Source organism: Patagioenas fasciata, chromosome 9 (assembly GCF_037038585.1).
Source record: "Patagioenas fasciata isolate bPatFas1 chromosome 9, bPatFas1.hap1, whole genome shotgun sequence".
Classification (NCBI taxonomy): domain Eukaryota; kingdom Metazoa; phylum Chordata; class Aves; order Columbiformes; family Columbidae; genus Patagioenas; species Patagioenas fasciata.
Window position 1 is genome coordinate 9,682,979 of NC_092528.1, and position 27,131 is coordinate 9,710,109.

At 42.2% G+C, this 27,131-nt stretch overlaps 1 protein-coding gene across 1 annotated transcript in view; it reads right to left on the reverse strand.

Annotated features, from left to right (window-relative positions):
• Positions 1-27,131, reverse strand: part of GPC1 (glypican 1) — a 300,200-nt gene that overhangs the window by 245,537 nt on the left and 27,532 nt on the right. The window contains exon 2 of the mRNA XM_071812422.1: positions 12,416-12,519. The gene's annotated coding sequence lies outside the window, so the exon portion shown is untranslated. The remainder of the gene's footprint in view (positions 1-12,415; positions 12,520-27,131) is intronic.

Sequence of the window (27,131 nt, forward strand, 5' to 3'; positions counted from 1 at the left end):
GTGTTTCAGATGAGGATTTTAGGGATATCCATGAATTGGATAGCTGTCACTAGTAAAGGTTTGAACTAAGAGGGAAATAAAATTATAATTCCTAGCTATGTAATAGAAAATGTGTGGACAAAACAGAGAAAAGGGTGGAAAAGTGCCCCATTCCATCGTGCAGGCTGGCTCACCTATGACTGTTCTCCTGCTCAAGAATTCCTTACAAAAACCTGTCTCCATATTCCTATGGTTTACATATTTCCTATGGTTTACTTGAAGATGCAATTTCTAGTTTTGCCCATGGTTGGTCCGCATGCTAGAACAGAAGCAGAGAGGCAAGTCAGCATGAGCATGCTACCTGTGTTGGAGTCAGCTGAAGACAACACTGCTAAGCACCAGGCTTTAATGGCAAAGCCCAAACACAAAAATACACATTTTGCTTGCAACATCACCCTTTTCTGATTAGGCTCTGAGATTTCACTCCATTTCCACTGCAATATCTCCCTCTCTTCACAGGTTCTAAAGAAAATTCATGGGGGCCTTTCAACCATCTAATAGAACTGGTGTCCCTCCAGCTCCTGTGATGCCACCCGCTGCACCTACAGATGAAGGTGACTAATTTCCACCTTATGCAGAGAACTGTATTTGGGGATGGCATTGCAAAGACAGGAGACACAGAGACAACCTCTGGTACCATTCAACCACAAGCTAATGCTAGTTCTAGCTCACTCAATATATAGCATGAAATGACTGTGTTTACAGCCATTTTGTTATCTTTAGAGACGATTTTAGTGAAGCAAAATTTCTGGAAAAGGGTATTACCTCTGATCAGAAAAAAAATAAAACAAGTCTTCAATCACTAAGTCTTTCTTCATGTCTAAAGTAGGTAAAAGAAGGCAGGTAAGTTTGGGATAAGGCTGAGCCCAGGTCAGCCATGGGAGGGACATGCACACATGGCCATTTAAATTGTTTTCTTACCAAGCTCACATAAAAACTGACCTCAGTGCAAAGTTTTCATGGGGACACGTGGAAATCATAACAAGCTCTCTAGAAACAAAACCCCATGAACTCCAGGGTTATTGCAACTCTCTCCTACTTTTTTGTGACTAGAGCACAGCATATCACCTGCCAAACTTTCTGTTGTTCACAGTAGAAGGTCAAAGTGCTTAATAAGAAGAGATGTAGCAGATGTGCTTTGGATAAAACTGCGTTTTTGATCTGGCGACTAGTTTTATGAATGCTATTTCTAATTACTTCATAAAATTTTACTAAGTTTTAATCCCACTTGCACCTCCAGCAAATTACTTTCAGCCATGTTTTGATTAGCTAGATACGTAAAAAAGACTTTCAAAAAGTCCTCTTCAGAAAACAAAACACCTTCAGAACACAGTGCATACTTTTCCACAAAAAATCTCCATGATGCTTACTCTTATAAGTAATGTTTCCTTGGGAAAAAGGATGGACAGATTGCAGAAAAGCCTTACCCTGAATTCCTAGGAACCTGGAACCACAGTCTCACACCTCACCTTGGTCTATCATCTAGCACTGCCATTCTAGCTACAAATTTAAGCCTGAGTTTTCAGGTGTGGTCCATTTTCCTGATCGCCAGACAAAACCTTTTCCTGCTCCAGGTGCACTCTATCACGCAGCAATAAAAACAAACCTTCAGAAGGCAAATGGTCTTGCCAATCCCACCCAGCTGAGTTCAGTCATTAGCAAGCCCAACCAAGTGGTGGGGTTTGTTTTGTTTCGGGTTTTTTCTTGCCTCCCTCTCTGAGGCTCTTTCAGGTCAATTCCTCATTTCCAGTGAATTTCCACATCCATATCCTGGTTTACATACTTTTGGGGACTCAGGTATCATTTCTGAATTATCATGCTGCAATATCTTATGTTCTTTTTCATTAAGGACAGCAGTAGCCACCTTTACTCTCCAGAGCTTTAACACATAGCAAATTAAAACCCTGGGCTAAGAGCTGGTTCCCTGATCCCAACAACATGTCACCTAGAAAAGAGCTTACTACTATGCTTATGCCTAGAGGATGATTCAAATATTCCCTTCTTATAGATTCATGCTTATAGGCAAGGATTTTCAGAAAGAGTGCAGAAACTCCATTGGCAAAAGATTATTTTTAACTGTAAAGACGTAGCTTGCAGAGATACAATTTCAACAAACGAGAAGGAGAGGGAGGTTCTCAATCCCCTGGATCTGCATGGGAGATGTGGACACTTGTAAACCGTTCCCAATGTAAATGAGCAGAACAGTCAAGCCCAGCAATTTTGAAAAGTTCCCACTGAGGAAGCCTGCCTGGATATGACATACTGGTTGGAATCTCTCTCAAGCTCTGCTTTCATTTTCAGCAAGTCCCAACGTGCAGTGGTGCAAATTAGAGAGAGCACCGCTAAATAACAGAATACAAGATGTCGAATACAGGTTTGGAGGGGATGTTTTTTTTTTCTAGCAGTATACACAAGCTCTGATCCATACTGCATTGGTGGCCTCAGTTGAGACCTTTTCAGGTCTTTACCATCCAAGTCCTGCTCTTCCACTTGTGCCAGGCCACTGAATATCAAATATAAGTTTGGTGTGTCAGGATGGCTCTGCTAAAAGTCGTGCTCCTTTTCTTTATCATACAGTGCAGGATGGATGGAAGAGCATTATGTTCCTTGGTTTGCAGCAGAGAAGCTCCTTTCCCTTTAGAGATGCCTGTCTGGCAGCCAGCTTCTCTTTTCAGATGCAGTTTTTCTGGAGGTGATATTTTCTGATTACCTCAAAAGTACCCAATGCTGCAGTATAGTAATGAATGCTCAGTTTATTCTCTGAATAAATAGCCTATGACTCTCCTTAGCTTAAGTGGATGGGATTTTGTGATATTCTGCATTCTTTTCTTTAAAATCCTTGCCTTACATAAGGAATATTGGTTTGCTTGCTGCCGCCAATAAGTAAATAGGAAACAGAGAGAGCTCTGAAGTTAGTCATCCTGGAGAGTTCAGAAGCTTCTCCAAAACTGCAGGGTAAATGTTGTATGAATATATCCATATCATGTCAACTAATAGTCTATGGGTTTTGGAGGCTTTTTAAAAAGCAGCCTGGAGTCAGTAAGTCACACTGACATGTGACCAGTTTTGGCCCTAATTGATGATTTGTCTGAAAAGAACAAAGCTGCTACTTTGGTTTTGGTTTTAGGAGTGACCACAAATGTTCACATCCCAAGCCTGCTGGATTTTATTTGACTGCTCTTAGGAACAGAAGTACTTTTATTACAGCCGTGCCAAGAAGCCAGACTGAAACCATACTGTGTTCAAGACACTGCACAGAGACAAGAGCACAAATAGCCAGAAAAAGAGGGAGAGATGAAGGGAATTAGCAATAGGTAGAGCAACTATTATAGTAAAAGAGCACATGCCTGGTCAGCAGAGGCACTTAAAGCACTGACAGCTCTTCCCTAATGGGCTTGTTCTCCGCCAGAGCCATCTGTGGAGTGACGTTCCTCTGAGCCTTACCTAGCTCCACAAGCTGCCTTCCTTATTTTCGTGCCTCCTTGGGAAGAACAAACTGTCAAGATTTCTGCAGGACACAGGAAGCTGAGAAACGATTTTAACTAGGACTAAGGAGAAGAGAAAGGGACAAAGTGGGTTTACCTAGGAAGGGTGAAGACAGAAAGAGACTGGAAAGCCCAATATGCTCTCCCCACCCTTTCCTCTCCTGTGGCTCCATCCTCCACATCCTCCCTTTTGCAAAGATGCCATTCCAGTATCATTCTGAGACTGGAGCAGGACAGATCCCTGGAGCTGCACAAGAGCAGGGAGACATTAAATGATGCTGTGGCGAATGTGAGCAGGAATATACAGTGTGGGTATTCTGAATTTGGGGAAAAATAAAAATGATCCACGCTACCAGATAGCTTTTTAGATAAATCTCTGTCAGATGACCTTCTCTGAGTTCACTTTGGGAAATTCTGGCAGCATAGCCCAAATCAGTTTAAGCTTTATATTTCAGAGAGCTGGCAACAGGAAGAGCCTTGCAGTGTGTGCTCAAACCAGGCCTCATGGCTTTTGGGCCCATCATCATCATCTCAGTGTGGGAGATCTGACGGAGGACTCTGAAGTGCTGGGTGTGGTACCAGCTTGCCTCTCGCAGCACCCAATTGTATGGTCAGCCTCTGAGCCCACATGCAACACATTGCACATAAAGAGCCAGATTTGCTTGGGCAGTGGGAGAAGCACAGCTGCACTGGCACAGCTGCCTGCCCAAACACAGCACTGTTCCAGTGAGGTACGTTGGGTACCTCTGTTTGGCATAATACTGGATATAAGCACTAGAAAAGACACAATATGCTCTTATTCTTTATGTAAGACTCAAAAATCAATTTAAGCAAACTTGATGAAAGTTTGATGAAAGTGTTTTTCCCAGACCCGTACAGCCCCCCACAACAACCAGCACAGGGTACTCTTGCACATACTTGCTGCTCTGGACAACATCTGGACAATGCTGGGGAGGCAGTCTTTCCAGCAGCTTCCTGCTCAGCACCCTTTTATCCACAGGGGACAAGCATCAGTGGCAGCCAACAAACCAGGGAGAAGATCTGAAGGAGATCAGCAGGATGCTGCAGACTTGTATTATTATGCCAGCCCAGTCATTCAGCTGAATACATGTTAAACTCAGCAGCTGGCTTGCAGCCAACCACCTATTTCTCCTCCACCCTGAACAGCCACCAGGGTGTTTGCAAACAATAGCCCCTGCACCAGACAGGCTGGCTGGTACCGTCTTTGCAGGCTGCTGGGGGTTTCTCCACGTTCACACAAGCCTTTGCCTGAATTATGGCATCTGTTGAGGAGCAGTCCTAGCAGTTCCCGAGGAGCCTGCTCCTGCTGTCCCCAACATGAAAAGCAGGGACTGGCCTCCAACCCTACCAGGGGGAGGATCGGGCCCCCTTGCAGAACAAGCGCCTACCAATTAGTGACACTTACTAATTCTATCTGTAGAGAATCATTATGAAAAATGCAAAGCATTATACAAGCCCTATTAATCTTCTGCTTTTGTTGCATTTACTCATGGTTTATGGCCCTCTGAGGAGGATAAATGATCAAGGCATGTACTCACATTGTTATTTGTCTATTTGTCTGTGCAACAATACACGTGCTCAGCACTAAGTGGAAGTTATTTTTCATGGGGAATGCAGCTTTAAGGCTTTTCAAGGTCAGAAGGCTTTGTGAGAAAAAAAAAAACAACAACCTGCAAGTGACTCCGGCTCATTTGCTGCCAGCTCTTCCTTTTAAAGTTACAACCCACACAAGACCATAAGCAGGCTGAGACTCCAGGAGGAATGGCCACAGACATGCTCTTCTACTTTTGTCTTTTGCTAGGGTACAGTATGGCACACACGTGTGTAACTATGACAGATAAGGTCGTCATTGTCAAATGACAATTCCTGTTCCAAGGGATTTACTACTGGTGGAACAAGCAGTTCTACTCTGCACTTGTGATACTAAAATCTCTCTTACCTGCTCTCCTCACTGGCTTATAGCCCATTGTGAGCAATATTTTGGTCCAGTTTTGTTTATGGTAGCAGGGATATATTTCAGGAGGTTAAGTTCTAGCAAATTCTGGCTATTGTACATCTACAGCGGTGCTTAGCTGGCCGGCAAACACTAACAAATAGCACTAAGAAATGTTCTTTGGCACAGCATAGCTCTTTGCAAGAACAACCATCTCCATTATGAACACAGGGTACTTAAAACAATATTAGTCCAAAAGTGGGAATGCAAGAGCAATACAAATATTTTAGTAGCTGTTACAGAAACTACATTCTAGTTAAAAGGATCAGATTTCCGTGTTTACTTTGAAAACATACAGATATAAGTACAAACTTTTCACAAGTTTTTAGTCTTAATATATTATGGTAGGGATGGCACTCTAAAATTTGAAAGATGATAAAGATAACCAGCGGCATTTTTCATCAAGTAGTCACATGGCAAAGCACAGCATTTGTCCCTTCCTTACGCAGAGAAACTGCGAGGCTGAGCCTGGTCCAATGCCTGCTGTGTCAATGCAAGTTTTCCCGTCACTCCTGCAGCTTTTGGATCTGATCTGGTATCCCCAAAAGACTATAAAAATACAAAACATGGCTTCAGCACCATGTCACACGAAACAGAGAAGTAAAAACGTGCTGCCAAAATAGATATCGGGTAAAGCCAAACATCTGCTGCTTGATTCCCCCAAACAAAGCTTCATTCAGGCAGACGGGAGGTATCAAATATTTATAAAACAGTCACAGAGGAACTCACTTTCACACCTCCAGATTATCTTTTGTTCTTGTATTTCTTCCTCTCTGTTTCAAGTCAACCAAAAATAGCAAGAGAAATCTGAGAAGATGACTTTTCCCAAGACACTTATTAAATGTATTCTTTAAAATAGTTTTTGTTCCCAGAAAACTGCTCAGAGTGTTAGCATTTGCATATATCAGATCCACTCAGTCATTTCCGTTGGTGGATCTCACAGTCATTAAGTTAAAGCAATCTACTTTCAGTAACTGAAAACACGGAAAGAGCAAAGCTAGTGAAGTATTTGACAATAAATATTCAAACATCTTGGAGGACACTGAACAATATTTTCAAACTATTTAATGAGATACAATTCAATGCATCTTGCCAGGTGATAAATGGCCACTTGAGTAGCAGGTAGTTTGCAGGACATTACCAATGCTGTCTCATTAATATTGTATTGCAAACAATAAATGTTTTGACACATAACAATACATTTATATATAAACCAATTAGACACTACATTCTTGATTATCCATACTGTTAATTGTTCAATCTTTTTAATTGTTGTGAATGGTACCTTCGTCAAGGCTTTTGTCTGTAATAAATCAGAATGGTTCATTTAATACCTCCTTGGGCAAATTCATTTACTTTAGTGGAAGTGCAAAGATGTGAAGATAGTACAATTTGGCCTACAGTCTTCAGGAATAAAGGATTTCACTTCACCTAAAGTGTTGCCTCCTCCAGCTTCATTTACAGCAGGTGCTGGCACTGATACCTTCTCTTTTTAGAGACTCTATGGATACACACAAGCTCCAAACTTTATCTTGTTAATCACAGGTACAGGGCAGAAAATCTATTAATACCAAATAATTCTCTTTACTATACGCAAAGAAGTGCTAAAGCCACACAGCCTTTTACAGTAATTTTTCTTTAACTATAAAAATATATTTCTGTCTCTTTAATTGTTGTTTCTGTCTTTGGCATTAACTTGGGCTTGCCAACACTATCTCCTATTAGCGTTCCCAAAGCGTTCTTCCTCCTGGACACACATGGAGAAAGGCTATTGCCTCCATGCTCACATGACATGTCATCTTCCAGAGCTGAGAATTGCCTTGACCTTTCTACCTGCCACTTTGCATTGCACTGCAAGTCCATATAATTTGCTGTACGCTGCCATTTTTAGACTGCACATCTATTTCCCTCCATGCCACTGAATCTCTGGGTCTGGAGTTATTTTTCTTCCCAGATGCCCTCCATGGCTATTATCCAAGCAGATTCTTATTCAGTAGCATTTAGGTCATATCTCTAGTACCTATACTTGCTGCTGTATCTTTCCTTCACCTTGAATAACATCCATATCAAGTGCACTCTGGCATCTCATATGCTTTCACATGACATAAAGTGCTCTTTGAGATTTGTACAAACACGTTAGGCAAGAACAGATCTCATATGAATGTAGTAATTTCCACTAGACATCATCAACCCCTTGCTTTTATTTCTAATTGTTTCTTTTCTTTCCTTTCTCCTAGTTAGCAGCCAAAAGACACTTAAAAATTCCGAAACATTTCAAAACTAAATTTTCATGAATAAGACTTCACCAGAGACCACCTTAATATCAAGTCAAGTCGTCTTCATTCACAAAAATCCAGTTTTCAAGCCAGGTTTCCTTCTTATAGCCCAATATAAAGCACATGTTTATGATTCTGCAGTGGGTGACATACTTCACAATACCTGTGCAGTCTCATATGGAAACCTCTGTCATTTGAAAAGGAGACATCACTACCCCTTTTCCAACAGGGGCCTACAGCAGGAGGAGAGCATATGACAGAAAAGGAGAGGCAGGCATCACTGCATGTTGGGACACTTTAATACATTCCCTCTGAGCATTAGCTATTTGTTTGAGGTTTCCAGGCACAGCTGGAGTAGGATCAGCAGATCGATCAGACCTATAGCTCCAGATGCCTGAACTGCACAAAGAGCTGCCACGCAAGAGCCATGTGCCTTTGCATACACACAGAGTCCCCTCCTGGGACTCGCCGGAAGTTGCCACAAATGTGTTGAACGTGTACCCACATTATGGTAGAGTAAATCCTATGCAGTAACTGCCCCAAAAGAATCAAAGCTGCCACACATCTGCAGGACACCTTGCAGCAGGTCTGCATATGCTTTTGTTTTCATTTTGGAAACTCAAAAATACGTATGTCAGCCCTCCCTTGTACAAGAGCTTTCCTCAACACAACCTTATACTGACCCGTCTCTGTCCCCAAAGCTTCCTTGGGAGAGCATGTGTTTGTCCCTGCTACTGCATAAAGGACTGGGTCCCTATGTTGGTAGCAGATTGAAGGAAAATATAAAGGGGAAAAGGAGGCTGCTAGGTCTGAGACCTCCACCTGTTTTTGGAGGATCTGTAATGGTCAGCTGTGGCCCACCTTTCTGGTCACCTCTGAACTGGTGCATCAGCCTGCTCCTAGTGCTGCCTTCTGGGCTGGTCTGCAGTGTCTTTCCATGGTCTTATTACAGCTTGAAATTAGATCTATTAGGCAGAAACTACCAGGCTTTTTGAATTCTAGTACTCCTAAGACATTCACAAATGCTGGACATGTCTCTCACCCACCTTATAGGTACTAGAGGTCAGAAGGAAACCTCAGAAAAGCATGACAATTCAGAACCCAGAAATAAAAGCTCTTAGACACTGGAATTTTATTACAGGAACAGAAGCTATCTGACAGGAATAAATGTATCCCTAACAGCAGTCTCATGCACACACATACTGTGAAACATAACCAGCAGAGGGAAAAGAGAGCAACAAAAATCCTTTCTCAAAGGCTCCTGTTATATATTTACTCTTATAACTTGAAAGCTGTACTAGAGAGAAAGACAGCCAGTGGTCCTGCACTGCAGGCAGCAGGGCTGCCAGATCAGACCTTGGTTCCTTCTTTCCTGGTCCTTCTTACCTCGCAGTGCACAAGTGCTGTGGTGCCTCAGAGACACAAAGCCACCCATTTCTGCATCCTGCTGAGTCCCTCACGTAGGAGGCCTCTGGGGAAAGCAAGTGGCGAGTGGAGATGTGGCCTGTGATGCAGAGAATTGCTCCTTCCTAAGGCTCTCCTTCCAACCACACTCTCCCCACCTCTGCCACTGAGGGGATGGTAAAGATCCTTCATCAATTCCAAACTCACACTACAGAGGTCCAGACAGTCCTTTGGGTTATCCTCATCCGGAATAATGAAAATAAAGGTAAATACGGTAGAGTGTATGGTAGAGGACCACTCTTATTTCACAGCCACTGCCCTGACTCTGTGTCCCTGTGTTTGGTCCTGCACATGGAATCAGCCTCCTTCCTGTCTGGACTCCTTTCTCTCACCTGTATCTAAAAATAAGGGCCCGGACTCACAGAATTAAGTACTCAGCTCTGCCTTTCTCTGCACCATCATTACTGGCATCTAAACACCTCATTTAGTTTGCCTCTAACTCTTCGGCATTATATTTCACATAGCAATTAATTCATCCTCTATTTCTCACTACACTGAAGGCTGTACCAGATTGAAGTCTGTACCTGAGCAGAGCTAGTAATTCATCAGCGCTCCAATATCTCTATGTACAATGTGCTCATTTTGCTATAACGGCCTTTTTAATCTAGCTGACAATTGAAATGTTGATATAGTTAAGGTTAATGACTCACTGATAAATACCAGAAAACACTTCTACCATCAAATAGTTTTTAATTATGGCTGTTGCAAAGCGTGACAAGAATGCTTTGTGCCTAAACAGGCTTTAGGAGCAGAACTTTCTAAATACCTGAAGCCTCCTTTTACCACCAAAGTGGTTTCTCTGACAGCTACTGGCTTTGCTTTTGTGCCAGGTTCTTGGGTTTATTACAGTGAGTTTGTGTATGAACTGGCTTGCTTTTTCTTTCACACTTCTTAATGGTCTGCACTGTGTGTTAGATGTGCTGAGATGCCTTCGATCTGTACCTCACAAGTGCTGAAATCTATTCAATCAGTAAGCAAGCTAATGGAAAGGACTGAAAGCCTGAGAGAGTTTTATTGGGGTACAGTCACCTAAAAGGTACTCTCTTTGATAAAATACATTCAGCTATGGTGACAGGGTCATAAGAAGGCAAGATTAAGCCTGACTCTTCACTTTTTAACTGTGCACATTTTAACACCAAGTTGCTTGTGGGGAGATGTTTACATTGTACTGAGAAACAGGCATGCCAAGTTAATTCACGTAATTGCTAAGCCAGCATGCAGAAAGGGCTGGAGAAGTAGTTTCCATTTTTAATTCGCATTGTTTTTTGCTGGATTTCTTCCAAGCATTGAACCAGCAAAAGAAATAAGAAGCACTTTACATTGTGTTCTCAGAGATACTGCCCCAGCTCTCTTTAGCCAAAGAACATCAATATAGCTTTACTGGAGCCAGAGCAGCACGTGTCTGTCAGCTGATGATCTGACCCTAAACAGAGATTTCTGACTGCATGAGCTCTGTGAAAAAGACAGCAGAGATGGATATCACAGCATGCACAGTATGAAGCGACGGGGAATGCAAAAATTCCCACCCAAAGCAAGCAGTCTTTTGCAGCACCGAAGGGATTCAAGTGGTGCAATAAAATCCAAGATGTACGGGTCTCATAAATGACATGTGTATTGTAACTACATGAAGAAAAAAAAGCTTTTGGCTTTGGCATTTACTGTCCTTGATCTGTCCTGTTAATTCCAAAAAAGGTAGCTGTAGAAACAGCTAGTACTTGCAAACACTGACAGATGAACTGAGTGTTTCAGAGCATGCTAGCCAAATGCCACTCAGATACCTTCTCACCTCACAGTGAAGCCAAGCAACTGAGCCAAAGGACAGTGCTGGGGAAGGACAATGAACTAATGGAAATGGCAAGAGATATATTACCTCAGAAAGTAAACGGCTCAGTGAGAAATGATTCTTGCTATTTGCGTTATGAAGTATGGCTCCTTTGGAAAAGTCAAGGTAACCATTTTCCCTGCAGAGACTGGCCAATAAGTCTTATCTCTGTTCTGAAACAGCCTGTGCTACTCGTGCCAGTGACAGGGCTCCAGAAGGAGTCTACTTCTGATCATGGGTTTGACAAGGACTGGACCTCTAGAGCCAAGGCTGAACCTGACAGCCTGCACTGCTCAAGTGCAAGCTACATACACATGAGGACACAGGAGATGCCTCCTGGGTCAGATCGATGCTTTATCCAGCCAACGATCCTCACTCAGACTGGTGGCAACAGGATAAGCTGGAGAGAGCACATCAATCTGGTCACTCTCTGCTCTCCATTTGCTCTGTACTCCCCTAAAGCTGTTGTATCAAGGATGTTATAGGGTATATCATTGCTCAGTCCTCTTAGTATCCATTTATAGACTCTTGGTCCATGAATGTCTAATCCCTTTTTGAACCTGCTCATACTGCCTGCTTCTACAAAGTGCTATGGCAGCAAGCTGCAGAAGTTCACCACCCACTGCATAAAGAAGCACTTTCTTTTATCTATTTTAAACTTTTCCTACCAGCTTCGCTGAGGTCTGTGAACACTTGAAGTGATTGAAACAGTAACCCCTGCTGCATCACAAGATAATAATAAAAATACAGATGTGGTCCCTATTCCAGACACGAGAGCTCCTGAGTCCTGCAGAACAGCTTGTAACTTTCCAGGAACTAAAAAACGATCACACTTTTGGACTGATTTAGTTCTAAAATCTCTAGTAACATTATGTTGGTTTGGCCCACATAACAGCACCCAATACAAAGGAAAAAATAAAAAAGCTCATTTTATATATACATACACACACACCAGATGTTCCATATTTTTAGCTTGTCTGCAGGTGTGTGTAAAGGCAGTTTTGGGACTCATTGATTGTAGAGTTCTGCTAACTGTCTTAAGCTTGTACCATTCCAAAAGAGATATAGTCCTAAGAGCTTTACTGCTAACAAGCTAAGCACTTCGCAGGAGCTGGCTTTTGCCTTGGCTACATTTATTTCAAACTGTGTTATTCTCTGCTAATTAAACTTTTGAAAAGGAACATAGCTGACAAGAAGTTCCGAGTAATTTGCTCAGTCCTTGACATTAGTCAGGAAGTCTCAAAGCAGAGGCCACAAAACTACAAGAATACTAACCTCCAAGAGAAGAAACAACAGTCCTTAATTAGAGTCTTACCTCAGATGTTGTTGTGAGGGATGAGCAGAAGATATCAAAGATATCCAAAACACAGATGATTCTGGTGGTAACCGATCAGTTAAGACACTGTGGCTGGTGGATCCCTAGAGGCAAAAAGAAATGAAGAAAGTCTGAGTACAGCTTGGAGACACAGATGCAGAGACTTGGCATTTGCCCTGTGGAATTCCTGGATGCACTTGAAAGGCTCCTCTCGAGGATGAAAGTACAGTCTTTGTTTTGTGCATGGAATGAATAGACACCATCATTTTATCTCAGACTCACTGGCAAATGGTCTCTTCCAAGCAATGCAACTGTTACCAGATTACAAAATATGCAAAATGACAGATGGTTGTTAAATTAATTGCCAAATGATTAACTACATGTTAATGATGCAGGAGTTTAAGAACAAAATTTACGGGAAGAGTCAGGTATGAAGGAAACCTGAAAACTGCTCTCATTTTCATGCCAGCAGTGGCTAGGCTCTACCTTACCAGAGTTCACTGTTAGCCAAGGAGACACAATTTTTCCTAAGTTGTGAGCAGCACATAAATTTTCCCTACTTGGAGCAGGAATTAGTAATTCAGGGACACTTCCCCCTCTTCCCACACTTCAGTGGAAGTCTCTGAACTCATTCTTCAAGCAAGAAGACTTATTCATCTCCCTCTCTCTGACTAAAACTATCTAATGCAGTGTTTGTGGAGACTTGGAAACAGCTGTACCTTTTTTCACCAAATGTCATGCACACACATTAGTGCTGTTGATGTCTCTGGACTGTAGAAGTAGATGACAGTAAATCCACTAAAGACGTAGTTAAACACCTCCCCTGGAACACGAGCTATAGATTTAGGCACCGCCCAGTAGTAAGATAGGAAGCACAGGAGACAGACTTATAGAAAAACTGAATGTCAGTAGTATGAAAAAAGGCTTATTTGAACATCTTAGAAGCAACAATCACAGCCAAAAAGCTCATTACACAAGTCAGACACAAACTACTGCCTGGTGTTGCAGCTCCAGGGTACTCAAGGTCAGGGATCCACAGGACCAGCCCGTGGCCTCTCAGCTCCCCTCCAGTGTCAACCAGAGAACTGCCCTGTGTTCCTGCCACCCTGTCAGTGGGGAGCTGCTCCCACCCTGCAGCAGCCAGAAGCACTCTCCTGACCATCACTAGAAATTAAAAGTCTCTGATAAACAAACCTGGTCTGTGATGGAAATACCACCAAGGCTTCCTCGACTCCCATTTCCTACAGGTAGGTGATAGACAAAGCCAAAGACATTTCAAGGAGGAAAAGCAAAGCATCACCTGTAATGGCAGCCCCCATTTGTCTTTTCCCTTGATATACTACCACCTAAACACAGCTACATATCCTCACTTTCCAGGCTGGGGTCAGTGCTGTCTGCAGCTCTCTGCTCACCATTGTTGCTCTGGACAGGGATGCAAGGACACCCACGAGCTCTCTCTGCATCAGCTCCATCTTGTCACTCCCAATGACTCTGCTTCAGGCCTGCGCACAGTAAGGCTTCAGCAAGGGGCATCCAGATGTGTCCCAGCTACAGCACGAGCTTGGCATCCCCAGTTTGGACCTGGCTCTTTGTGTGGGGACAGCAGAGCCAGGCAGGGTCTGGAAGGGTTGCAGCCCCACGCTCCTGCAGGTCGTCTGTCCCAAGCGCAAGCAGCTATATTGCTTCAGAAACCAGGCTGGCCCCTGACAACAGGGACCATGTTGCTTTCTTCCGCATACAGTGAATTTATATAAAACCAGCACTGACATTTATTTAGCCCTGCACAATGCTTTTTGAGAGGTTCTGACAAAGCAGACCTTTGTCTGTGATTTTGCACGGTGTCAGGGTAAAGCAGTGAGGCAGAGGGGCAGGACAGAGGCATATACAGTGGTGGCCAGTGTTTCCAGCCCTGGTACACAAATTTTCAACGTAGGGATTGCTTTTGACTTTCTCCATATGATTCCTTAAACATTACTGTTCTGGGCTAGGTCATTGTCATTATGTACCAGCACTCATATAACTAACATTAACTGCATGAAAACATCACAGCAGATGATTGAGAACTACTAGAAAACAATGTACATTCAGTCAGACCCAGAACAGCAGTTGGCTTGCTCCTATTCATTTTGCAAACATGTGCTGACAATTTTAACCTTCATAGAAGTAAATGTATATGTAACAGTTTTGGGGGATACAGTGGCAGAACTGTAAGATTCTTTTATGTCTCACAGCACGTACCACTGAGTATTCCTCTTCCAAGCTGTCAGGCTGTTAGCACTTAAAAAAATATCAGTGTCCAAAACTCTGGTAAGACTTCCTTCTTAGCCCCATTAACGCACCTCAAATCCAAAATTTTGTATAATGACCTCAAACCTTCACACACACAAAAAAAATACACTTAAGTTTCCTTCTCTATTGAGTTTCTGGCAAGCTGCTCAAATGCTGAGCCTTCCCATATGTGATGGGGAGTCTTGGTCTAGCTATTCACCTGCAACACACAGAAGAAAAACCACTTCAAATCCCACTCTTGCTTGGCTTTAGAGAATTTGGTTAAGATTGTTTTGGGACACGTCACTATGGTCTTTTTCCTTTTAGTTACCATGGCTGCCCGAGAGAGACATGACGTGAGAGAACATCTGCAGGGCATCTGCAGTTCTCCTCCCCAAGCACCAGACAAGGAAAAACCGCCTGGTAATGAAGTCTGCTAACTACAAACTGGCACGTGACAATTTGCGTGCTTTTTGCTGCTGTTAAGGTAATGCAGGTCAGCATCTGATGGACATTTTCTTTCTTTTTTTCTTCTTTTTTTGCGGAGGAGGAAGTGTCCTGCGTGCTTCTAGAAGTGCTCTATGAAACGGCCTCTACCTCTACATGCAAAGCTGTATCATCTCTCTTCTGCTGTTTCCACTGCTGCTTTTTTTGGAGAAAGCAGCTGCCTGCAGTTACGGGATGGAGAGAAAACATGGAAGCAACGTGTAGAAGGAAGATGGATAGTCAGATTTCTGGCTGGGAAGGAGTGGGGCTGACCCCCCCCAGCAAATATTAGCTACACTCTTATTTTTCAAGAGCTTGAAAAACCGAGGAAAGAAAACAACGTTACACAGGAAAAAGGCTGTGCATCCACCCTTAATTATGGTAATGGATCACAAGTGGCTTCTGGCACGCAGTTCAAAGATGTCACCCTGTCAAAGATCAGTGGGATGAAGTGCCGACTTTCAGCGATAAGCCAGACCAGGACAGGCTAGCGGTTGTGAAGCAGAGAGCCTCAGGAAATCCAAAGTGGGAGAGTCCAACAGCTTCACAACTCCAAGCACAAGCAGGCCGGATGCCCTGTTAAAAAGTCATCACACACAGTGGATTCCTCACGTTGCTCTTGAAATGTATCTTTCTGCATCAAATAGCACTTGTAGTTAGGCTGTGTCATTTCACATTGTGTTAAGCTACACCATGTCATATCATTTAGCAGTAAAATGATATACCATGACATACACATAATCTGGGGGATGTCACACTCCATATTTACAGTATTTAGTATATTTGATTAAAATATATGACCATCTTGTCCATCTTTTTCACACCTTCCTCTCACTGAAGCTGATGGGAGAAGCATATGAACAACTGACAGGATAATCAAGATCCAGAAGCAGATGGAGAGGATGAGTGACACTCCAGTTTCAGTGGCTTATTACTAGCAGCATCGTTTCAGTTAACCTCGCATGCTTCTAATTCCCCTTTCTCTCTGTGGAGCATCCCCTGTTGTCATAGTGTCAGTGAATGCCATTAAGCCTGGACAGTCACTTGCAAAGTCTTGAATAAACCAAAGGAGTAATATTGAATTTTATTGAAGCTGTTCAGCTTCTTCATTTGGTCTCTTGATTCTTGCTTTCTCAAGGATATTCTGAGGAATTTGATTGTTTTCTTCTTGCCAGATGAGGTCTTTTCTTTCCTGGCCTAGATTAAAGTCTATATGGTGGCTTTTGTTGATTAGTCACAACCAATTATGACAACATAATATATAGTACATGATGTAAATCTATATATATGATGACAAGATATCTACTTTAGTGAAATCTTCCTCATCTGAGACAGGACAAAAGATTTCAAACCAGCTAGTCACTACAAACTATAATAGCATTCTGAAATATCTCCTCAGCACTTACCAGATCAATATCAGTGACTGGAAGGAAACTGGTCTGGAGCAAGACATGAGGGTAAAAATTCGTTGTGATGCTGACAAGCCTTCAAGTAGAAGCATGCTGCCAAGGTGGAGATGAGAAGAGACACAGAAGAACTCAGACAATAAAGCACCATTTCCCAGTCTCCTAAAATTCACTTCCAGCACACCTGTTCTCCAAAACTAATCTGCTCTTGTATGAAGACTTGCACAGAATTAAAATTAAAAAAAAATTTGCATCACTCCATGTCACAGTCAATCACAATGGACAACAAATAAACTCAATATATGGTATTTCAGTAGAAGACAGACTAAAATTAATGAAGATGCCCAGACCTGGCACACATATAGGATCATAAAAATGCAGACAACCTCTCTTGTTACAAAACAAACCCTGTATGGAATTGTATATTGCTGTGTGCAGGCAGTTTCTGGGCAGTTTCTCTGCTACAGTACAGCAATAATTTAACTGCACACAGCAGCCCTGCCTGGCAGTTTATGGAGAATCTATAAGGGAGCACAATATCCAAATAACATGTCGGGGGGATTTAGATAGGCACGGTGCAGTAACTGGAATTGGATTTGGGACACTCTCACAGCCTCACTCACAATCAATTACAAGGCCCTTTGGAAGGACACACGATCAAAATCTTCATCCCCAGCTCCCCGACCGGCTGCTCTCAGGCACACACCTCCGGAGCGGCTGGGATAACGTACTGTCACGGGCCCTCTCGCATCTCACCTGCTCAGAGCCCCTCCAGGGAACACCAGGAGTGTGCTGGAGCGTGGTGTCCCTGCCCACAGCTCAATGCCACGTGTCCCCTGGGGGAACGTGTGCAGGTGAGGTGACCGTCTGGGTTCTCAAACTTACTTAACTGGGATGCCCATTTACGCTCTTCTTTTTAAGAACTCAGTAACAGAACAATTCTTAACTTCAGATGAAGCCTTTGACTTTTTATTTCTCCAAGTGACCTTTTCACGTACAGATGAGCACTGTTTGTTATCTGCCCTTCTGTCCCCAGTTTCACAGGCAATGCTCAGAGGCTGAAATGACCTCCATAAGATCTTTTGCCATTTAAGAATCAGAATACAGAAAATAGCTCAGATTAGAGCACATGAAATGCTGTCCATTTGTGTCAAACACGTATGATATCAGGCATCTTCAACCCATTTCTCAAATACAGTGTGTATCAGCAAATAAATAAGCACAGGAATAAACAAAACACAAACCACGTAGCCGAAAGATGCACTGAAGGAGCTCACATAGCCAAAAGAGTTGACTGATCCTATGTTTTTCTGGACCCATAAAACGCGCTGACTCACTCTTCTCATTCCTATATCTGGCAGTTCCTGCTCTTGCACCGATATGCTTTAAAACCCACTAAACCTTTACTTTGGAAGAGGCAGCCATCACTCAAGCCCACTTCTTCTAGTTTTCCCTGCAGCTGGGGTTATTTCTGAACAGCTTTTTCTTTGGGGTGCGGGGCCCTCAAACACCACTCCATCCCTGGGCATGGCAACTGCGGGAGGATGGGCTGGGAGGCACTGAGAAGTCACCTTTGGGTTACTTGGGTGGTATTAGAGCCTAATTCTCCAGTACAACCAGTGGTTCGTAGGCAGTGGTGCTGGGAACAGGAAGAGAGAGGGTGATTCACAGGGAGAGTCTTGGTAGATTCCTCGCGGAAAGCGTCTCAGCCAGACATACCACTGAATGGAAAACATTTGCTAACTTGGCTTTGCATTTCTTTAATATTTCATATTATGTACTTCAAGTCACTCATTTCTTGGGCATTTTTTTCCAGTGAACATTTTCTTCATTATCACTTATTGCTTGACACTCACAGGAGAGTTTCTCACTCAAGGTTCAACTAGATTAAAAGCTGAAACATTTTCTGACCCAAGAAGAGCTTACCAGGTTAATTTTCACCGATGTCAAGATGTTACAGCATCTTGAATCAACAAAACAATTTTGTGCCTACTGCTTAGTTCAGAGTTAAAGAGAAAACTGCAAGGTTAATGAGTGACAGGAAGCAATTCATTAAAGTTTTGATAATGTAATGTTTCACAGCAATGTCACTTCAGAATAATTTTACAACCCAAAAGAAGAACAAAACCTTGGAAAAATGTCCACCCAACATAAAAGACCAGCAAGCAGGGAGGACTTCTCAGCACTATCCAATAATTTTAGCAGCTATAACACTGTTTGTGGACCCCAGGTCTTTATTCAGAAGTGCTTTATTGAATTTCATTCAATTCATTGAATTGCATTCTTAAATGTGGCTTCTCCTGATATTTCATTAAAATTTTGATGTCTTCCCTTTAAAAATTCAGTTCTGTATGAACACCCGCAGATCAGTTTCATGTGACTTACTATGTACCTTGAGAATTAAATCATTTTAACAAAGAAGTATCACACATGAATCTTCTCACACATGCAGCATTAGCCCCTCTTGGAGACAAGATGCCAGACTGGACAGACATAACATCTGGTCGTTTCTACAGTACTAACAACACAAAGGAATTTCTGCAAAGCCTGGTAGCCTGCAGTGGGCTCCACAGTGAGTCCAAATATCTTTGCTTTCCTCTTTAAATCAAAACTAAATTAATTTCCCAAATTGAAAAATCCAGAGATTTATCTTTTTAGCCTAAGAAAGATTAGCAACCAGAACATTAAAATTTTGGCTTCTACATTCTCCATCTCCCTACTTCTGAGAGATGCTCAGAAAACAACTAAACAAACCTCCTTCTTAACCAGTGAACAATAGCAAAAATATGAACATGACAAGAAAATGTAATAGATGACAGCTCTGGCAATAGCAGTTGAAAGCTGGGGCCCCCAGCACAATGCCACTGAATGTGCAACACTACTATAGTTACAGATTAGAAAAACGAATGTATTTATTTATGCAGTGATTATTGTGCCTTTTTACGCGTTGGTAACTGGCATTTAACTTCTGGAATAACAGCTTAAATTCAGCCATTAAATTCATTTTAATTGTTTGTGAATGCTTTTTGCTATTATATACTACACAGCTACTGCTAATGACCTGCTCCATCTAGTCTCCATGTAGCATTATTCCCTGTGGAAAGCCCCTCACGGCTCTGCCCGCCCTGTTTTGGGGAGGGTGTCAGTGTTAGTCTTCATGCACAGGGCCTGATTTTTCTGCTGCCGCGGGAAGACATCTCATTGCTCAGCCTGTCACTGTTCATCACTCAGCACCGCAGGGGATCAACGTCACGTACTCCAGGGACGCGATGCGTGGAAGGACGGAGCGTAGTTTGCTGCACTCGCTGCTGAGTCCTCAGTGTTTCTCTTCTCCTGCAACTCTTTCCCCTAAGGATATTTCTTGCTTTCTAATAGGTTTGAGCAGAGCTCCTGGGTGTTTATATAAAGAATACAACCCATTTCCAAAGGGCTTGGATTTTGCTTTCAAAAAAAGCTACTGGCACACTTACAGTTAGAGACATACCTGTTCCCAGACAAGCCTGAACACGCACCCAGGAATCCACAGCAATAACTGTTATCATAGTTACCTTTTCTCCTCCCCACCTTCCCCATAAATCTGCCTCGGGATCAGGCACAAAAGCCAGTTAAGCAACATGTTTTTTAGAGGCTGTTGTCACAGAACCTCTCCACCGACAGAGACTCTGCAGAACAGAGTTGCCATTATTACCAAGCATCACCTCATCTATCCCACTTCGGCAGACAACCAAGTGCTATGAAGTTCTTCCTGAAGTGATGTCTTTCCAACAGTTAGATCCTCCTCATTTATCCTCCTGAGAGCTGCCCCAAAACTCACTACGTTCATGGTGAAAACTTCCTTCTACTCTCCAGAAGTTATATTTGGTTAAGGCTCTTTTGTTTCTGTCACTTAGGCACAAGAAGTTGAGGTTTAAATGGTTAAGAAGGAGAACTTCCTAATGTCTCCTTGCCTAAGTCACCTCTGGTACTATATAATTGTGCTGCAGGTCAGATTTACACTTGTAGTTAAATCGTTCCTCTAATAGAATAAGACAGCTGTATCACAGATGACAGAGATTAAAAAAATATTTTTGTCTACAGTGTGCTTGGTGTTAGGTGGGTGGAAGGCTAAAATATCAGCAAGGATGCTTGGGGAGAAAGAACATGATGGGTGGTGAGCAAATTCTAGTTTCTTCACTGAAACTGGTTAAAGAAGATTTTGGAAAGAGTGTCATAGCATCTGACTTGGTTAAGCTTTCCATAAACTTGACAAATAGAACTCCATCAAAATAAATTGAGAAATATTGTTTTCACATGCTTAAAGCACTGATCTCTGGAACAGAGGGACTATTATTGGGACAGTCATTTGGCTGCAGCTGCCAGAAAAGCCAGAAGTGGGAGAAATTGTATTCTCTGCTGCTAAGGGATGGGAGAGACTTTTCTTGATTAGTGGGAGAATTAAGGAAGATCAACTCTTTGCCTGCAGAAACCAGCAATTACAGCAAAACCAATCATAACTAGCTGGAGAAAGCAGAAGAAGCATGCCTAGAGCTCACAGGAGCTCAGGATTCCCACTGCACTAAAACAAACATGCAGATACAATGTCATCGGAAAGAAGTTAATTCTCTCATTTAAATAATACTTAAACTTTACCACAGAAAAAGATCTGAATTGATGAAAACTCCAAACAAATCACCAGCTAGCACACCGAGGAGGGTTTTCCAAAGTCATGCCTTGGCAACGCTTTCCAAGATCCCAGTCTCACAGCCAGGAGTGGGGAAACCCTGGGAACAGCAGCCAGACGCCCTGACACCAGTGGCCACTGCTCTGAGTACTTCTGGCTCTTCAATGGGCAGCCAATGCCGCTGCAGGCTGCTGGGAACCAAGTGAATTGACAATAAACTGTTCACATTAGGGAGCTGGGAATAAAAAACCCCAATGCGTTCCTAAAGACTACCTTTATTTCAATGCACACCTTTACCTTCTGACCAAGGAGTAGTCCACTGGAAGATATACACAGTGCTCTGAGTAGGATCATTGTCTGTATGCTGATCAACTGAATCAGAAGTTCCTAAATTGATGAGCACTTCAGACACATTCAAGGAGAAAGGAAAGGGTTTCAGACCAGCATTTCAAAACTAGTTCCTGAGATGCTATTTCAGGTAAAGAGACATATCACTTGATTTTCCAGACCACTTATCCCACAGCTCCCAGTGCGATGAGTAAGAATTTCTGGATGCTCAGCAGTTTTGAAGGGCAGGACGCCTGATTTGGGAACAGGTGAACGCTGCCAGTATGAACGTGGCGGCTCAGGATGACGCACACAATACTGGGGAGGTGGCAAAATGCTCCCCTGCTCCTGTTCAGGGGGCAGCCCCTGTTCAGCAAATGCTCCTGGATTTGGCATTTCCTATGGCTACATTCACAGCAAACTTCTCCGAATCGAGTGGCATCCTGCAGAAGCAGAGGTTGCATGACTTTCCCACTGACCAACTATATCAATTTATCGGGGACAAGGCAGTCCTTTGCCTACAAACTTGCTGCCTGGTGTCTCTCCACACATTGCACAAGGAACACTGGCACAGCGTTTGCATGCTGCTGCACACAGATTTATGGGGTTTAAGTCCTCTGTGCGGATTCAGCCCTAAGCATCATAAATATAGTACTGAGGTACTGAGTTGTGAAGACACTGGCCTTGACCTTCCACTTTAAAGAGGAATATTTCTCATGAGTCAATGGAAAAGAAGAATTCCTGCCACTATGGATCCAGCACATTATTTCTTTCCAAAACATGCCGACACAAAAATTACATGCTGGGCAGGGGTGGGGATAGACAGAGATTTAGGGATTTTAGCTGATTCATTTCCACATCCGACATGATGAAGAACCTGAGGTTCATCTTCTGGAAAACCAGAAAGTAGTTTTTGGCAAGCTAGAAGAACCTAAAGAACACAGGAGATGGACCGTAGCTTTGACCAGTTTTTAAAGCACCTGTGATTTATGAAAGAGAAACGTTTTGCTTCAAACTTTTCAGAGCAGGAAGCGTGAGGGGCTGACTTTAATTCATTTGCAATTTCATGCAATGATCTAATTTAGATGTCAGACAAAGTTCTGGGTTATTACTTTTCAGAGAAGTTACAATGTAATTGTTACTGTTTTCGTCTACAATTATTCTGATGGAGATAACAAAGGATATTTTTAATAAACTTTGCTTATCTGAGATAACACTTGAACTAACATAATATAAACAGAATTTAGTCTTAATTCAATGCCATAATATTTTCTGTAGATGCATTCACAATAACATAAGAATTTTGGTGAAGAGAAACGTGTTTCTGTGTTGATTTTGCATGTCTGTATTCACGTATCAGCATTATGAAGCAGACAACAACACTGTTGCACCAATAACAAGTTTGCTACACTTTCATTTAGAAGCTCATATCTCAGCCAAAACACTATCGCTCTTTTTTGTAATAACTCAACATATTCCCCAATACTTCAATGAAGATTACAAGATACATCTGCACAGATATTACTGTCTGTCAAGGCATTTATTTGATGATTTCACTGGCTTTAAAGAGATCGTGCTACTCACTGTTTTCATATTGAATATCAAATATCAACATTGACAAGCATACATTGTAGACATGATTTCACCTGGAAGCATGGTCTACAACATAAAGCATGCATTTTGTGGGAAAATCACAATACTTCAGCATTAACACTATTTTCCAGTCTTGTTTCCATACCTCTAAGTTTTGAAAGTAATCAAGCATCATCAAGTTTAATTTTTAAAGTCTCAGTTTAGAATTTCAGATTTCACCATGGCTCTCTGCTATTTTGCACGAGCCCACATTTTGATGGCCAGATTGCCAAGAAGTCAATGGCTGAGCATGCAAGCACGTACACTATCATCCATACATCCACATTAGCCGAAAACCATGCAGTGGTGTCTTAAAACTGTCTTCCACTATTTGTATGCAATTGTGTGGATAATCTCACCATTTTTCACCTCTGTGGATGGGGACTGTCCTCTGGAAAAAGTCCTTGTAAGGGCTATGTCAGATCTACAATATACAGCGGAATTTTCCACAGACTTAAATCATGGGAGTTCCCGTGAGGCAGTGACCTATGTTTATAGAGCTGAAGATTATGAGCTATATATTTTATTATATGACTGTCTGAAAGCCATATTGTATTAAGTACTCGGCCTTGTCGTGAATCACTGTGAGAATCGCTGAGAAAACGCACAGGCTGCTCACCTTCAGGGTCAGGAGTACACTCCTCTGTGACCTTTCATTTTAACATGAGGCAAGGATGTAAAATGCCAAAGGCTCTTTTTCCAATGACTTGAGTGGAAATGGTCCAGAGTTTATTAAACAGCAAATAATTCCACTATCAATCTAGCATCTTAAAAACTGGAAACCACCTACAGAGAACAGACAACTATGAGCCAACATTAAAATGTAGATGCATACACGCACAGAGTCTACTATGCAAAAAGAGCAGCTTTCATAAAGCTCTTTTTCTGGAACATATTCTTTCTGTTGCCTGAATGACTGTGGTCTTTTTTACCTTAACTATTGTGCCCAGTGAATTAAGGCAATGTAAATTATTCAAGTATGTCTTGTTGTGAATCTTTAATGAAGGACCTCTGTAGCAAAGGCAAAAAAAAAGAAAAAAGAAAAGCTGGACATGTGATTTTGTTCTTCTGCAAAGGCCTTTCCTATTCTATTAAAACACAGTACAACTTAGCAAGGAGAGAAATCATAAAATTAACATCTGATCTCTCAAATACTAGTTTGGACTAAGCATTATTTTTACTGTCAGATTCTTGTCATGAGAAGTCTGACATGCGTGATACATTCACAGAATGCTTGAAAAAGCCTTTAAATTGTGCATGAACACCAGTTAGTTTTTGAGTGTGAAGAACAAGATTCCCTCCCTTTCAAGGATCAGTTTTTCAGTTTAAAAAGACAGGCAGATATTGTAGCATTTAATTTCACAAACAAAAACATTATCTATTTTCATCTACTGTAAGCATCTTAGGGTAACTAGAGGAGTTATGTTTTTATATATCTGAGTCAAAAGTATTTTTCAGTGAAGAGATAATTGATGCTGTGCTTTTAGAGCAAGCCAGTGAATATAAATGCTTTGGAGATAAAAGATACTGAAAGTTTAAAAAAATGTTTAGTAACTAAATGGTACAAAGTGTTTAAAATAGTTTCTTATTCAACATTGCTGGTTAAATTATTTAAACTTTGAGAAAAAGCCCCCTTGGCTGGTCAGTCCCACAGCAGGGTGCTTGGGAACCCTGACGGGGCCAGTTGCTCTTTCAGACCCTGAACTCCAGTGACATGGTGTGTGCCCAGAGCACCCATTCCCACCAAGGAGACAGAGGTCCCTGTGCTGGGGTCAGTCTCACTCCTACTGCCTCATCTCCAGCTGCTCCAGCCACCTCCTGACACCTTCGCACTCCTGGGTCACTAAAAGACGTGATCGTGTTATCTCATCCTACATGCCATTGAAATCGTTGGGCAATGAAGTACTGCAGGAGAGCTCACTGTGTCTGCCCATGGGACCTCACCTCTGAAGCTAAAGCTTGTGCTTGCAGCTTGCAAGGAAGCAAAAGTACATGCTCGACAGCACGTGGTTTAACCAAGATAAACCTGAACATTGCAACTACCTGTGCCGGCTCAGGGCTTTCCATCACACACACACAGGAGACAAGACAGAAGGCATTCATATGTGATGCAAACTCCTCCAAACACAACTCCAGAGACAGCTGTGGTGTTACATGAGGACAAGGGGTCTCTGTGTGGTTTGCAGCTTGTGGGGTAAGCTCTACCAGCACTTGGCACAAGCACACACCTTGGAAAGTCTGCCTTAACCCACCAGCTGGTTACTTTTACTAGCAGGAAATGTAGGCTTGAATCTTACAAGAAATTATAGATTTTTTTATTTGTTGAAGTTTATGAAAGAAAAGGTTTGTCTGGAAATGTAAGTGCTCCTAACAAGGCTTCCAAAAATAGCAGCCCTCTTGTTCCAAACTGGGTAACTAAGTCAGTGATTTGTAGCAACCCACTGTATTTTCTTGAAAAAGCTCCAAAGTGAATCACCTCCTACAGCAGACTGAGCTGAACTCTGTTCTCAGATTCTCTGAAGTCAGCTGAAAGGTGGTGGGTGTTTTTTTGTTTTGTTTTTTAAATGGTGCCATGAGCTTCAATGCGTATGTCTTTACATTAGGCATCCAAATAAGGTGGACTGGTACTCAAAAGGGCTTAACATAGTGAATCTCAAAGAGATAACATCTAAATCTTGTAAAAAAAAAAAAATCTAAAAAATATTCACATGCTTAAATATAGCTTTATGCTTGAAGTTGTAAAATATGATTACTAGGACTTGAGATTTTCTTCTCCTGGGTGAGTGGCCTAGTTGTCAGGCTATAAAAAGCCATTTGCTCTCTCAGTCTGGCCCAATTAATATTTAATTATGTCAGGCAAAGTGGAACAGCTTGAGTGGAAGGACTTGAGGGTCCTGACACAGTCCAGGGTAGACCCAACTTACAAATTCACATGGCACAACAAAAGCGATAACTGGATGCAGGTCTTCTGCATCCTAAGCAAATGCTAAACCACTGGATAACAGGGAACAAACAGTATTACCTCTTCTGTCAGCTCTATTTGATGCTTAGTCCAAATCACTGGATTTGCTATGAGGCTTGAGATCCTTTGAGAAAAAGAAGACGGGATCTCAGTCTGTGAAGCCTGGTGAGGATTTGAGGCGAGAGAATTATCTACTCACCCCCAAAATTGCCACAACAACGCATACCTGCAAGCACTGAGAGACAGCTTCAGCACCCACCCAAAGTACTCTTCATCTTGGATTTCAGCACTCAGTGGCAGTCAGGCACTCAAGTCCCCCTCTGATCTAAGGCTGGATTTTGACCCATCTAAAGTGGCAGGAAGGGGAAGAGTAAATTAGTTCATTTTTCTGCATACCTTGTCTTTTAGCTGCCATTCAATGCTTCACGTCAGCTGTTTTATAGGCAGGATGTTACAAAGATAATTTATTTTTGTTTTCTTTATGTCTAAAAAACATTAACATTTGTTTTTGTCTCCCTCAATTCAAAATCTTTGCCTCCTGTACTGAAAAAAACACCCATGTTTTCCCACTGATATAAGAAAACTTTCCAGTTTCCATTACCATTTTGTAAATTCAGCTTGCAATGCCTACTAAAACTCTGTTTATGCTGTTATTTTATACTCTACCTGAAAGCTTTAGGCTGCCAAGGGCTAAGGTGAATTAACTCACTTTTCTCCGTTGTTCATAGAAAATGAACTGTGGATATAAAGGACTACATATTAACCTGATAGGCTGAGAACAGCCCCTAAAGCTGAACAAAACAAGCTGTCCCTCATCTGAGCTCTGACTTCCCACCAGCACTCATTGCCAACTTCTAACATCCCACCCGGGCCAAACGACATTCACATCTTCCTGGGAATTAATCTGCAGAAGGTTGTTCTCTCTCCTGCTTCTCAGAAACATTTTCAAAACCTGACCCTGACCACAGGCTACAG